Raw genomic sequence first — 6,936 nt, 5'->3', positions numbered from 1 at the left:
CAACAAAATAGACAGACGGCTAGCCAGATTAATAAAAAAGAAAAGAGAGAAGAATCAAATCGATGCAATAAAAAACGATAAAAGGGTTATCACCAATGATTCTACAGAATTACAAACTACCATCAAAGATTACTACAAACAACTCTATGCACATAAACCAGTAAATCTTGAAGAAATGGATAAATTCCTGGAAACTTGCACCGTCCCGAGCCTAAACCAGGAAGAAGGCGAAACCCTGAATAGACCAATAACAAGGACTGAAATTGAGGCAGCAATTAATAGCTTACCAACCAAAAAAAAAGCCACGGTACAGATGGGTTCACAGCTGAATTCTACCAGACATACAAAGAGGAGCTGGTACTACTTCTTCTGAAATTATTCCAAACAATCCAAAGAGAGGAATTCCTTCCCAAATCATTTTATGAGACCAACATCATCCTAATACCAAAACCTGGCAAAGACTCAACAAAAAAAGAAAACTTCAGGCCAATAACCGTGATGAACATAGATGTAAAAATCCTCAACAAAATACTGGCAAACTGATTGCAACAGGACATCGAAAAGCTTATCCATCACCATCAAGAGGCTTCATCCCAGAGATGCAAGGCTGGTTCAACATACGCAAGTCTATAAATGTAATCCACCACATAAGCAGAACCAAAGACAAAAACCATATGATTATCTCAATAGATGCAGAGAAGGCCTTTAACAAAATTCAACAGCCCTTTATGCTAAAAACTCAATAAACTAGGTATCGAAGGAATGTATCTCAAAATAATAAAAGCTATTTATGACAAACCCACAGCCAATATCATACTGAATGGGCAAAAACTGGAAGCATTCCCTTTGAAATCTGGCACTAGACAAGGATGCCCTCTCTCACCAATCCTATTCAATACAGTATTGGAACTTCCAGCCAGAGCAAGCAGGCAAGAAAAAGAAATAAAGGTATTCAATTATGAAAGGAGGAAGTCAAATTGTCTCTATTTGCAGACAACATGATTATATATTTAGAAGACCCCATCGTCTCAGCCCAAAATCTCCTTAAACTGATAAGCAACTTCAGCAAAGTCTCAGGATACAAAATCAATGTGCAGAAATCATATGCATTCCTATACAATAATAACAGACTAAAAGAGAGCCAAATCAAGAATGAACTGCCATTCACAATTGCTACAAAGAGAATAAAATACCTAGGAATACAACTAATGAAAGATGTAAAGGACCACTTCAAGGAGAACTACGAACCATTGCTCAAGGAAATAAGAGAGGACACAAACAGATGAAGAAACATTTTATGCTCATGGTTAGGAAGAATCAATATTGTGAAAATGGCCATACTGCCCAAAGTAATTCATAGATTCAGTGCTATCCCCATGAAGCTACCTGTGACCTTCTTCACAGAACTGGAAAAAACAACCTTAAACTTCATATGGAACCAAAAGAGTGCCCACATAGCCAAGTCAATTCTAAGCAAAAAGAACAAAGCTGGAGGCATCACGCTACCTGACTTCAAACTACAATACAAGTCTACAGTAATCAAAACAGCATGGTACTGGTACCAAAACAGAGATACAGACTGATGGAACAGAACAGAGGCCTCAGAGGCAACACAACATATCTACAACCATCTGATCTTTGACAAAACTTTCACGAGATCTGATGGTTTTAAAAAGGGCAGTTCCCCTGCAGAAGCTCTTGTGCCTGCTGCCATGTAAGACATGACTTTGCTTCTCCTTTGCCTTCTGCCATGATTGTGAGGCCTCCCCAGCCATGTGGAACTGTGAGTTCAAAAAACCTCTATCCTTTATAAATGACTCAGTCTCCAGTATGTCTTTATCTGCAGTGTGAGAAAAGACTTAAGACAATCATCTTTATAGTGCTTTACAGGGCTTCTCTGAATTTCCTGTATTTGAACATTGACCTCTCTGGTGAAGTTAGGAAAATTTTCATGGAAAATATCCTGGAATATGTTTTCCATGTTGTTTCTCCTCTTTTCCTCTCTTTCAGGAATGGCAAAGCATCATAGGTTTTGTGTCTTTACATAATTCCATACTTCTCAGAGATTTAGTTTATTCTTTTTAATTATTCTTTATTTTTGTCTGACAAAGTTGATTCCACAAACTGGTCTTCAAGCTCTGCAATTCATTCTTTGGATTGACCAATTCTGCTTTTAATACTTGTGACTGTATTATGAACTTCTTGTAGTGAGTTTTCAGCTCTATCAGATGAGTTTTGTTCTTTCTTAAAATGGTTATTTCATCTTTCAGCTATTGTATCATTTAACTCAATCCCTTGGATTGGGTTTTAAGTTTCTCTTTAGTCACAAAGATCTTCATTGCCATCCAGATTCTGAATTATATGTCTGACATTTTAGCCATCAGTCTGTTTAAGAACCATTGCTGGGGACCTAGTGTGGTCATTTAGAGAGAAGACATTCTGGCTTTTAAAGCGTCACTTCTTCTTTGCCTTCTGCCATGATTGTGAGGCCTCCCCAGCCATGTGGAACTGTGAGTCCAAAAAACCTCCTTTCTTTATAAATGACTCAGTCTCCACTATGTCTTTATTAGCAGCATGAGAAAAGACTAAGACAATCATTTTTGTACTGGTTCTGTCTCATCTGTGTGGGTTCATGCTTTTTTAATCTTTGACGTCTCTGTCCTCTTGATGGAGCCTTTTGCTTTAACATTCTTTGATGCACTTGAAGTTCTGGCTGTGGTAAAAATTGTGTTTCATCACCTGGATTCATTTCTGAACAGTTTCAGGGGACCAAAACTCAGGTCAGCACTCCTGGGCTGCATTTTCTAATCCTTGCAGGCTTAGACCATGTTCACAGCTTTCTTTTCTTGCCCCTTGACATTAAACACCTGTTTCATTGGAGGGGCAAAGGTGTTCTCCAACTGCTGTCAACAACACTCTGATGGGGGATGCCAGCAAAAGTGCTTTTTTAGGGTGGTGGCAGCAGGGTGCACATTCACATGTGGTGCACTGTCAGACGCAGGGTAGTGGTGGTATGGAGGGATCTGTGAACATGCATAATAGTGGTGGCAGGAAGGCACCACAGCAGGATCCATGCATGCACATGGTGGATGACATGGCAGGGCAACAATACAGTGGGGGTCCACATGTGCGTAACTGTGTCAATGGGAATAGTGCAGCAGGGTCAGTGTTTCTGCTCTCTTTTCTCATAATATCTGTGTTATTATCTGAATATTGATATCTCTCCGAAATTTGTATGTTGAAACGTAATCACTGATGCTATGGTATTAAGAGATGGAACCTTTGGGAAACGATTAGGTCTGACCTCATGAATGGGATTAGTGCCCTTATAAAAGAGGCTTGAGGCCAGGTATGGTGCTCATGCCTCTAATCCCAGAACTTTGGAAGACCAAGACAGGAGGATCACAAGGTCAGGAGTTTGAGATCAGCTTGGCCAATATGATAAAACCTCGTCTCTACTAAAAATATAAAAATTAGCCAGGAGTGGTGGTGCATGCCTGTAGTCAGAAGGCTAAGGCAGGAGAACTGCTTGAACCCAGGAGGCAGAGATTGCAGTGAGCAGAGATTGCACCACTGCACTCCAGCCTGGGCAACAGAGTGAGACTCTGTCTCAAAAAAAAAAAAAAAAAAAAAAAAAAAAAAAAAAAAGCTTAAGGTCCTTCTTTGTCTTTGCTGCCATGTAAAGACACATCAGGAAGGTGCCATCTATGAGGATCAGGTCTTCACCAGACATCAAATGTGCCAGTGCCTTGATTTTTGACTTCCCAGCCTCCAGAACTTTGAGCAATACATTTCTGTTATTTGTCAATTACTTAGCCTAAGGTAATTTGTTATAGCAGCAAGAATGTACTCGTACACTTTGCTATCTCTTAACTCAGCTCTCGTATGTCTCAGCTGGCTCTGTCACAACTTCTTACCACTTGTTTGGGCCCCATACTCTCCTGTGATTACAGTTTCTATGTCTTCTTTCAAATTTTCAAGAAAAAGTTACTTTCTGTCTAGCTAATGGATTCACTGACCCTTACTAAGGTACATTTTCCTTTCAAATCAGCTGTGGTCTGTATTACATGGTTTATTTATCACTTGCTAAGTCTCTAGGTATAAGGAAACTCTTTGAGAAGGGGGTATGAACAGGTTAAGTAAATCATTATGTATACAGTATCTATGTATGTGATCAGTGGTTATCTGGGTGCATTACATCACACACGGTACTGAAGAATGGAAACTGGGAAAACAAAGGAAGATTTCAGCTCTTGAGAAAGAACTAGGGAAAAAGAAGAACGTGGTTTGGAGATCAAAGGTCAATGCTGGAAGTATGGATCAGTGCAAAAATGGAGGAGAATCCAGCTTTTGGAATTCAAATAAAGGAATTTCCTTACCAGAACAAAGGTGTGTGTTAGGGGTGCAATGGTGGCATTCAAAGGGTAGAACAAAGCAGTGAGCATAAACTCAGGGAACTACATAATAATTTATTGGTCAAACCTAGGTAAAAGCCTGTCCAAGGCCGTAAGTACGCATTACTGACATACACATACTCTTCTGCACTCACCAGCAATGGAGCTGGGATTTCTTAAGTTAGGGATAGCAAATATATACCTCATGTACTCTTTCTTCATGCTTATTGCAACCATGAGTTGACCATAGCTACTGGTCCTGGATACCACTACCTAAGCCTTCTCAAAAAGTTGTCAAAGTATTTAATGTCAATCTACCAGTGTTGGAACGGGATTAAAATAATTTGCTATCACTTGATTAAGCTCTTGTGCTGTTTTTGGGTCAAAACTTTTGTTATAGGTAGAGAAATTAGTGAACCAACCTCTGGACAAATCGAGGCAAAGGAAGGCAATGCAAATGAGGTGAGCAGGTTAAGACAGAGAGGAAAACAACATATATGTGTTAGGTTATGTCATTTTTGTCCTCCTTTTGTTCATTCTCACCCACTGCAGATATTGGTATGGCATGTGATGAAATGGGAAAACATTTTGGAATTAGACAGATGTAAATGGAAAAAGAGATTCCATAATTTACAAGCCTTGGGACCTTAGAAAACTTATTGCAATTTTTTGGTATCAGTTAATTTATCTGTAAAGTGAGAATATTCAGACCTACCACATAGGATTGACAGGATGATTATACTATGAAACATATTTGAAAGCATGATGCCTGGAATATGGGTGGCCCTTGATCAATTCTAAATAAGAAAAAAAATGAAAAAAAAAAACCTGTCAGGCACAAGCAAAAATGTTGGTGGTCATTATTCTTTCTGTCTCTGAGATCTTGTGAGTACCCAGGAAACAATGAATAAAGCAGCACAGAGCCCACTAGAAAAAGCTGGAGGATGTGAATCCCATCTCACATTTATAGGTGCTGCCTGTAATCCCTGGATTTAACTCTGGCCTAGATTGGGAACAGACTCTATATTGCCTCTGACAGTTCCTGGAAAGGTATTATTTTAGAATGTTGGGGATTCCCCAACTGATCTTGAGGTCATACAATAGCATATTTCACTAATGGCTGAGAAAGAAAAGCTGCAGGTATACATCTGGCTTCCACAGTAAAAAAAAAAAATAATAAAGTAATATCAAATTTCATATTTCTGCCTCAAGTAACTGGCACCCAGAGACTGATTGTTGTACAATCACTTTTGTACCTTGAGTGTAACATAAGACTGTGCTTTTCTAAACATGTTTCTCAGGTTGCCCACAGGACCACAAGGTCAAAACTATTTTTTTCCAAAAGATACCTGGAATATTTATTTCCCTATGTTGCTAAGAGATAAAGTAGCTTACTAGCATGCAGCTGTAATAATTGGGAATCCTTCAGTGCTCTCAAGAAGCTAATGGGACATGATACTGTGTTTGCCTTGAAGATCATATTAAAGTCCCAGCTATTTGAAATGCAGTTTAATGATTTCTCTTTAATTGATGAGGCTCATTCTGCATGCCAAATAATCCTTGATTTTCCATGTGTTGTAGGAGAGTCCAAAAATTCTGAAATAGCCAACTATATTCATTCATATTTGGCTTTGAGATGTATGATATTTTTACATATGTTTTTTGTTTGCTGCAGCCTTACCTCATGGGATTTTACTTAGCTTAATAATAAAATGAGTTTATTTGCCAATGAGAATCATGGAGTTACAAGACTTAGAATGCTGGAATTGGGACATTCTAAATTAGCTGTAGCTAATCCACAGAGTGAACAAAACACGTGGAAGCAGTTGAGAGGTAACGGTATTCACAAGAGGATGCATGGAAAACAATAAATAAGCCTTACATCTTACGTGAATACTTTCTGATCCCTCATTTTGGAGTTCTCGAAAAGACTCTTCATTTAGATGCCATTCATTTTCCAGAATGATTCTCAGCCTTTTTTGCCATCTTTCTGGCACTGCCCTGTTTGAGATCAGGGAGCATTTACTAAGATTCTCCATTATTACCCTTTTGAATGTTTCTTCCTGCCTTACTTCACCCTTTTAACAACTCAGTCCAGTTGACCCAAGTGAGACAAACAATCTCAGGAAATGTTCTGTGCTTTATTGAGAAAGTTGCTAAATAATATCGGACATAGAAGACCTGAAGCCATATGAAGTGGGGACTTAATGGCTAAGTTTTACACAGTGGCTACACTCCAGCCAATGAAAGGCCGGATTGCAGTCACTGTGTGAAGCTTAGCTACCGTTTTAGACAGAAACAGCCTTTTCATAAAGATTCTTAAACAGAACAGATTTTGGCTCCTTTCTCATTCTAATCTGCTATAAGAATTCCTTCCAAGTCTACCCACTATGCCCCTAAGCCCCTCCCTCATAGTACCCAGATCAAAGACATAACACTTAATCTTACCCAGGTCATTGCTTTTCACTCCAGGAGTTCCTTCAACTCAGTACAATTCAACTTCACGAAATTCCTGCCTTAACATATAGCTTAAATGGACCAT

The sequence above is a fragment of the Cebus imitator genome, unplaced genomic scaffold (genome assembly GCF_001604975.1).
Source record: "Cebus imitator isolate Cc_AM_T3 unplaced genomic scaffold, Cebus_imitator-1.0 Scaffold454, whole genome shotgun sequence".
NCBI lineage: Eukaryota > Metazoa > Chordata > Mammalia > Primates > Cebidae > Cebus > Cebus imitator.
This window is presented reverse-complemented; position numbering follows the sequence as displayed.